The following is a 9,752-nucleotide window of genomic DNA, read 5'->3' as shown; positions in this document are numbered from 1 at the left end:
AAAATGCTATTTCATTTCATTTTGCTTTGCATACTGACCTCTGTAGCTGTGCAGAAACGCAGGTTTAAAAATATGAATAGTATTGAACTTTTCCTGGGGTTTTTACCCCCCTTCAAAAGAGATATTTTTCCCCCTCCTTTTTGTACATCACTTTTAAGTGCTTTGACATTTCTGTAGATGTGCTTTAGGCCTTGAATCTATCCATTAGAACTTACTCTCTCCATACCTTTGAAGTTTTCCTGGCTGCCCATTCTTTCTGATCTGAGAAAAGGTTGATGGTTAGAGTTGTGTCATTTCACTTTGTTCAGTTCAGTTCAGTTCATTCTTTTAAGATTTTATTGAAGTATGGGAAGACAGCTTGAGTACTGACCATTGAAACAACAAGTGCAAGATAGGATATTCATAAATTACCGTGTGTGTGTGTGTGTGTGTGTGTGTGTGTGTGTGTTTGTGTGTGTGTGTGTGTGTGTATGTACTATATATGTATATGTATCGGGTGAAATCCAGCAGGTTCTGACAGGTTCTGGAGAACTGGTAGCGGAAATTTTGAGTAGTTCGGAGAACCGGCAAATACCACCTCTGGCTGGCCCCAGAGTGGGGAGGGAACGGGGATTTTTCAATATCCTTCCCCCAGGAGTGGGGAGGGAATGGGGATTTTGCAGTATCCTTCCCCTGCCATATCCACCAAGCCACACCCACCAAGCCACACCACGCCCACCAAGCCACGCCCACAGAACCGGTAGTAAAAAAAATGGATTTCACCACTGCTATATCCTATGAATTCAAGAAATTGTTTTACCCTAATATATATTTATTTAGCGGCATCGCAGGACTGTCCATCCTAATTGAGAACAACATGAGGTTCAAGATTTTTAACTGCAGAGAGGTTTAGGTGCACAGTGAAATATAGTCTCTGAGAGAAGAAGAAGAAGAAAAAGACCTGGCCATGAATTTCCTGTCCACGGACTTTAATGTACAATACCAATAAGTCATTTGTACAGGAAATTACAGCACAGCAAAAACTGTTCTAAAAGTACAGGAATGAATTAAAAGGAAAACTGGAGAACTTATACGCTGTACAAGCAAGCCATATATTTCAGCTCTGGGATATAACATGCTGGAATAGATTGCATATTTTCTAATCACCTTCCTTGATGTTCTCTCAAGGAACAGTGGAAGAGATACAGTGGGAAAAGTAAATAAAACGTCTACCAAGTCTTGCTGTATGGAGTGGCGACCTTGCATTTAAATTCCATGAGGCTAGAGGGAATGCCAACTGGTAATATAATTAGACCAAAGAAAAACTTATTCCTTGTTCTCATAAACTTTTTTGTATAATTTATGTTAAAGTTAATATTATTTGCAATACATTGTTCTTTGCTATCTCTGTTGACCCTTGTGCTAACTTGGACCATTCAAAGTCAATCAAGAATGGCTATCAGCTAGATCCTATAGAGGGCATAAAAGGTTATAAGTTGCACTTCAAAGTAAACCTTTGGGTAAATTGTTTTTTTATACATTTTGGGTGGCTCCTTATTCTGTTAAAAATATGCAGACCTTCTCATTGCAGTATTTCCCCTCCCCATGTTCTCAGTTATGACCTACTTGCTTTTCTCCAGCATCTCCTCTGAGAGCTTCTCATTTTCTGTGAAAGCCCCAAGGCCAGCAGTACCTAGCAGAAAGCAGGTCAATCAATATTTGTGCTGAAGATAAAAAGATAAGCATTTCTCTTAGGATGAGAGCATTAAAAAGCCTTGCGTTTGGCACCAGTCATGGTTGTTATACGATCAAGTGTGGAGGTAGGAGAACAAGTTTCATGCTGTTGCTAATAGTACAACACATTTATGAACTCATTTGGATTGCAAATTTTATACATTTATCTGGGACTAGATCACATTGAACATATGGGGTCCCTGGCTGAGTAGGTGCGGATAGAATCAAAATGTAAACTCAGGTAAAAAAAAGATACAAATACAAACTTTTCCCAAAGAGGAAGTTTTCTCAGACTTCTTCCATTCTTAACTTACCTTCTTGATACAGGATCAATCAGGACTTTGATGATTAGACAGGATTGTTTATAGAAAGAAGAATATTATGATGCACTTTTAGTAAGAGAGATTAAAATAGGCTTATAACTGTTGGAAGAATATCAGAAACCAACTTTTATATTTTTCTTCATTTTTTTCCTTTTCTTGTATGTTTTGCTTTTTCTTTGATTTTTTTCTTTCTTTCTTTTTTTTTTTTTATAAATACTTTATTGAGTTTTCCAAAACAAAAAAGAAAATATACAATCTATCTCTCCTTTCGGAGGTGCAGTGTTTATACAATATAGTGAAACAAAGGTTAAAAAAAAAAACTTCATCCTTAACAATACATTATTTTATACAATATACCTATGATTCATGTGCCAGGTCAAGATTCTAGGATCATGTTTTCATCTTATTGTTCAGCCAGTGGTACCAAATACCCGATACGTCATAATATTTTGAATTGTCCTCATTTTTTAACTCACTTGTCAGTTTCGCCAACTCCTCTGATTTTTTTCTTTCATCTTTATTAAAAGTTTCAATAACATATGCATATGTGTATGATCAAACAAGATGAACAAAGGGGTAACAGATGATTTGGTTCTTGAAGTCACCCACCTCCTCTGCCTGCAAAAAGAGTCAATCTCATTAGTTTAGGCTTACTAAGCAGTTACTTTTGTCAATCATTTCTTGCAGAATTCCTTGATACGATTCAGGGGAGACAGGAATAATTTTCGGTATCAAACAATGGACCATTTGGAAGTCATCTGCATTTAATAAATCTTGACCTTCAGTGGTGTTTTCTCACTGTTCTTCTGTAAAAGTACCGGTACATCATCATCATCATCATCACAACTTTATTGTCATTGTACATGTATACACAGTATACCCATACAATGAAACTTACTTAACACCCAAAGACCAGGCCCAACACACATAACAATCCCAAAACACACTCCCATCCACCACAATTCCCCACCCCTAAACCATCCAAACATCCGCACAACAGACCAAGTAATGCTTTCCAACAGCTCACTGATGGTGGCATTTTAGTAGCAGGCATTTTAAATAACTCTTGCAATGATTTATAATAGGAGCCTTTTCCAGCATTTGGTAGATATGAATTATTTCTAAGGTAAGAAATATTCAGCCTGTATGTAGCTCCTAGATCAATGGTTGAGATTTCGGGGCCTCTCCATACCCCGTATTGCACCAGTATTATTTGACAGCAGAATAGTGATTTTCAGCAGTGTTGATTTCTATGTGTGTTTGATAGACCATGTCATAAAATCAGTATATTAAGAGTCTGATAAATGCCTTCCTTTGCCAAAGTTTTCCAGGGATGAGATAAACTATCTTCAGATAGTGACAGGAAGTTCTCTCTTAAATAGGAGAATAAGGAGAAACCTCCGAAAGTAATAATAATAATAATAATAATAATAATAATAATAATAATAATAATAATAATAATAATAATAATAATAATAATAATAATAAGTAGTAGTAGTAGTAGTAGTAGTAGCAGCAGCAGCAGCAGCAGCAATAATAATAATAATAATAATAATAATAATAATAATAATAATAATAATAATAATAATAATAAAAGTTTTACTAGTTATTTCCACAGGATGTAGTAACTAAGAGGTAGATGAGATTTGGACAAATTATTCTACTAACCACAATTATGATATTGTCTTACTTCCAGGATCAGACTATGCATCACACTATGTATCTGAATACTAGCTGTCAAGGAACAATAGTGAACAACTCTAAATGTCCTGCTGTCTTGCTAGTGCATACCTCTCACATATCTTGTTGGTTATTTTGGTGCTGTGTTTCTGCCTTTTTGCTCTAATCCAACTAGGCACAACTATATAAACAGAGAAGTGGCATGCCTAAGATCATCAGTTCATTAGGAGACAATGAGTCATTAACAACCCTTTAGAAGGCAAGAAAATATAATTAGCTGGTTGTTGACTGTAATAAAATGATTTTCATTATGGGTGAATATAAGCAAAATCCAAAAAGCCAAGTTCATTTGTTCCTAGAATATAATTAAACAGCCAGGAAGTAGTTTTCTCCCATCAATACTGAACTGTCACAATAGGGTTGTAAGCCTGGCCCAATCATCATCAAAATGAGGTTTGGGGCAAAGTTATCTAAGTAATAATCCTTTTGTAATGAGGCCAACACAAAAACATGAGCTGAGAGTTGAGTAATAATATGTTGACGGATACTATACAGAAATACTAATAGAGAATGCTACTTCCAGCTGAGAAATGGCTTTTTAAAGTCTCATTAAAATGTATTATTGATTTTAACTCTTGGAACAATTTGCAAGTTTCTCAGATTTTAAGGAAAATGTAGAAAATTCAAGACTTTATTTTTCTTTCTTGAAGCATCCGTCTAGGTTATCGAATTAAAAGAAAGCATTTTCAGTAAATGGCTCCTCAGTTTATGCTCAAACCCATTCAATAAAATAGAATCCATTACCTGTGGGTATTTTTACGAGGCTGAATTTGAGAGCTAAATTGCAAGTTAACAGTCTTAACATGGGATGATAAACCGGTTGCATTCCAGATTCCAGCAATCTACACTAGCAGGTCCAAAGATTAGAGACTCCATAGCCCCTGGTCACATCTCTGGTTCCAGATATCTTTCAAGAGAAAGAGTTTTAATTAAGAAGCCAAGAAAAAGTATTTACAGTACTTGCTGCTATTTGCTACATTTCGCTTGAAATGTCTCCCAACTGGGTTTATCTTTTCTTACCTTCCAGACTTACAAATACATTACAAATACAGTATGGAATACACTAAGGTTTTTTTTTCAAGTTGGGTATGTGTCAGGTCTCAGATATTTCTACAGGGATGCTGGCATTTTGGTGGGAGGAAGTGGGGAGGAATGGAGTGATCCCTATATGAAGTTTCTGTTTCCCTGCAATGATGTAGTGTGGGAGGGGTTTTGTTAGCATTGCTTTAAATAGCTGGTTTTAAGCGAGGAGCTTCAGTTCTTGCCTAGATCTCTTGTTATCACAAAACCTTTCAATAAAAACTCCTTTTGGAACAACTGCAGTTTCAAGAGTCCTGCTTTCTTGGGAAGATTAGAGAGGCAAGACCTTACAGTTTGTAAATATTTAGGAATCATTTGCAGTGTCCACAATGTGAGAGCACCAGAAGAGTAAAAGTAGCATCATGCTGTTATGACACGAAGTTTACCTCACCTGTATATCTATTATAAATCACATATATGTATGGGCAGACCTTGCAGTGCAACAAGCCAACAGTGCTCTCATAATTTTGATAAAAGTAATACTGATAAAATTTCTGTGGTTGCCCATGTGATTCAGACAGAACTTTAAAAAAGCACAGACCTTCTAGGGAAGATCATGACTTTTACTTAGTATGGGAAAAGTTGTATAGTTGGTTGAAAGATAGGAAAGAGATGAAGCAATAGGAAGTAAACAAAATGACCAAATATAATATGATGGAAACAAAGAACAGACATAGGTCAACAAAGATCAATAGTAGATAGACAAAAGGAATGACCAAATAAGGAAGAGTCAAAATACAAAGAGAAATGTATATTACAGTTGCGACAAACTGGACATGTATTGAAATGGATGTTTATATGTTTTTATGTTTTGTACGTTTCATTGTTCTGTTTAGTTTGTACTTCTAAATAAAAATTGAAAGAAAAATAAAATAAAAAAAAGCACAGACCTTCATTTAAACTTAGTAGTTTCTACCAGCTTACTCTATGGAATAGAAAATATCTTCCTCTCCCTCCAGTTCTCATTCAATTTGATGAAATAATGTGTAAGAGAGATTGTCATGAACAGGATGTGATAATCTTGGATTCCAGTAATGACATGTGTATGAATGTACTGTAATTCACTATACATTCTTTTTTCTAGTAGTCTGCAATTTCCATGGAAGATTTCTCATTCTTTGATCAAATCCCAAAGGAAGATATCATGAGGTAACTCACTCAGTCTATTTGGCCGTTAAGGTAAAAAGATGCTCAGGCTTGTCAGAGAAATCCTCCACCCAATTTCACTGCCATGACTTGGATGGAGATTTTCAAAAGGCCATTTGTGTCTAGTTCTATTCTGTGTGTCTCTTCAGCTCTGTCTCAATATTGTTACTCCCTACCAGCTATTTTATCCCCCAGTCTTGGTCACAAAACTGCCATTCTTGTTATCTCAGCTTTGTCATATAATACTTCTATTATTCTTACTGGGGAAAGAGGATAGGAAAACAACATATATGTTTGTTTAGATCATATTATATATGTTTTGGGATATGGGCATTTCTCCTGCCTGCTGATTCTTTACTGCCAAACTGATTCCTTCTGTGGATGCTCTAAAAACTAAAGGCTATCCTATTTTCTTAGATGTCGCTAGCTTTTTTTTTTTTTATGCATTTTCAGTCAAAAGGATAGAAAAACCTGAATACCAACACTATAATCACACACTGGCAACTTGGACACTAACAGTTATGTCCAACGTTTCATCATCAGTAAAGAGATCTCACAGTGAGGGTAAGCAGCTTGAATGAAGAATGGCTGACAAGCAACTGCAATGCAGTTTTTGGCAAAAAAGGAAATAAGTTAAACTGGTTAGGGAACTGGATTTGGATGGACTTTGCAGATGGCTCAGAAATCAACTGCTGTATCCATTTCTTTTCTTTTTTTAATTTGACCGGCGGACTGTGTAGTTCAATTTATCTGCATGATTCCCTCCCCCAACCAATTTGGACTGTACTTTGTCAGTTTTGTCAGGACTGTCAGTTAACATGAGCAATAATCCTGCTGGCAAGGAATAATGAGAAACATAGTTCCATCATATCAGATGAGTGCTAGGTTTGAAGTTGCTGAAGCAATAGTTCTCCAGGCTCTTTCCAAACCTAATAGGAAGGATACAAAGCACGAACTCAGCCAATGAAGTTCCCTCTTTCTGTTAATCAAATATGCAGTAACATCCAAAATTAAAAGAAAGCAATGAAAGTGGGGGGGAGAGATTTCAGAAAAATCAAAATAGGAAAAATAGAAAAAGGTGGGTGTGAAAACAAGCGTAAACAATCTAGGCATAAATTGTTCTGATTGGACAAAAAGGTTGCAGGGGATGAGAACTGCTTCAAATGGGTCCAAGAAGTGGGGGGGGGGGATGAAGTAGAATTTTTTTAAAACAATCAACCACCTAGGAAGTTGTCTAATAATATCATACCCAAGCACTCATTCCTGGAACAGTGTTGTCATATAATATCATTTCCTACCTTTCTGTTGCTATTTATAATTTATAAAATCCTTCCGATAGATTTAAGTGACATCAGATGCTCCCTCACAAATGTCTGTGACACTGCAGTGGCTTCCATTAGCATAGCCCAGCATCTGGCATCTTCTGGAGAGTCTTGTAAAAGTAAAATAAAAAAGCAGCACACTGCTAAACATAGGTGATTTTACTAACTTGAAGTGCTCTGCCCAGCCTGCAGCCATGACTCATGACTCATCCTTGGCATATAAAAACTGTACTAATGAATTTTAAGAACAAAGCATCAGGAGCAGAAATAGAACAGGAATAGGCATTGAATAAATTCATTCATGTATGCCTTCTTTCTCCTTGTTCCAAAATACAATTTCACTTCTACTTAAAGTGTATCACGTAGATATGATTTCCATTTCCCAACCTATTGCCCCCACCTCACCCCTGGAATATAACATTAACCATAAATATATTTATAGTGTTTGACAGATTGACCCACCCACCTTAAATCTTGAATTCCCCATTTTTTCTGCCTCTTTTCTCTCAGAAATATGAGATTTTCTGTAGCAATGATGTTACTGCTGTAAAACAAGAACACAATGAATTTCAGGCCTACTTGGCTAGCTCATTGGTTTTTGTATGTTGAGTAATTATTTCATAAATAATAACTTATACAATGAAGAAGAGCAGTTAAGGTATTTATCTTTGACTGAGTCCAAGAACAGGATTTTGGACTTTGCTGAATGCCAACAAGCACTAGTCTCTTTCCCCATAATACAAGAAAACTTTCCCCATAACTTAAACTTGGTACTTCTTTTAATAAGACATGTCTATGTAATTACTTACGAATCAGAATACGTAAAATATTTGCAGATGTGGAATGCTATAGGAAGTGAATACAGTCTGCAAATATGAAATATGTCTTTGGTTGGAAACATTTGCTTGAAAATAGAGTTGATTTCGCCTTAAACTATAATAATGTACAATACAAAGTAGCTGAGATTATCTAAGCATCTATTCACATATAGAGGCATATATACACATACTGTACCTCTATCTTACTTCTTTTGCTTTTCCTTTGCAACGCCCAGATACGGGTCTATGACAATTCACCACAGCCAACTTGCCTTGGCCAACTCATCCCAGCCAACTCACCACAGGACAATTTGTCACGGGACAACTCTCCACGGGACAAGAGTTACAGTAATTTCAAAGAAATAATGGAATAGAATCATTGAAGAAAGGATGACAAAAATGAAATGTGAATGACAAAAATTAAAATAATTTTTAACTGTTTTAAACTGAATTGTTGAATTGTCCCGCAGCGAGTTGTCCTCTGGTGAGTTGGCCATGGCGAGTTAACCGTGATGAGTTGGCTGTGGTGAATTGTCACATTCTGTCCGATACTGCTTAAATACAATGACTAGTTTCCCCACCATTGGTTATTCTGCTGAGAAATATAGTTCAACAAATAACCAGGATCCAATCACTTCCTCCATGGATCATCCTCAAACTCTCACTATTATGTAACTTAAGTGGAAGTAAACTCAATTTGAATTTTCTGAGGAAATATTCTCCCACTCTCAATTGTGTTTTTAAAACCAATTAAACATATATTTTTTTTACCAATCCAAGGGTAAGTTGATTTAGGCAATCTCTGCTATGGCTCCTTGTGGGAACAGTGAACATCTTGAGATTCAAGAAACTGGCTTTACTTTTCCCCAGGTGGAAGGTGTGAAACAACAGCAGTGCTGTTATGGATGTATAACTTTATGTGAGTATGTATGTATCTTAATTTACAATCTTATTGAAGATTTGTATTCAGCAAGAGTAGATGCTGCTGCTTAGCATACTCAGAGTACTAAAAAAGTATTGAATAATTCAGTAGCAGAATGTCCTATTAAAAAATACAACATTCTTATAATGTTGTCTTGAGTGCCAAGTATGAGCCTGGCTCAGTTATCAGTTAATTCTAACAGGTATTTATTGTATTTAAAGAAAAAAAGTTTTATTGGAAAATACATGAGGATAAGAAACCTTATCTATACGTTGAAGAGAAGGAAAAAGATTTGGGAAGTTTTCCAATTAATTCAACATACAGGCTGATTTAAGTTTAAGTAACCGTAGATCGGCAAGAAACAGATGCAGGGACAGATTCTTTCCTTTATGACTTGCCATTTGTTCTAGTGGTTAAAAAGGCTCATAGATGCAAAATGATGATGGATTTCCTAAGAAAGCTTTGGTAACAATTTTATGAATAGTCTGTGTTTTCTTTACAGATGGGCTGTTTTATATAGGTGCCACTTTCCAGACCCATCCCTCTTGTGGGGGTCTTTAGTGTTGCAAGTACTCCAGTGGTGAAATTCTTTTTTTTTTCCTACCGGTTCTGTGGGCGTGGCTTGGTGGGTGTGGTGTGGCTTGGTGTGCGTGGCTTGGTGAGCATGGCAGGGGAAGGTTACTTCAAA

The sequence above is a fragment of the Pantherophis guttatus genome, chromosome 2 (assembly GCF_059756535.1).
Source record: "Pantherophis guttatus breed Tessera chromosome 2, ASM5975653v1, whole genome shotgun sequence".
NCBI lineage: Eukaryota > Metazoa > Chordata > Lepidosauria > Squamata > Colubridae > Pantherophis > Pantherophis guttatus.
The sequence above is the reverse complement of the archived record's forward strand: the minus strand, read 5'-3'. Positions refer to the sequence as shown.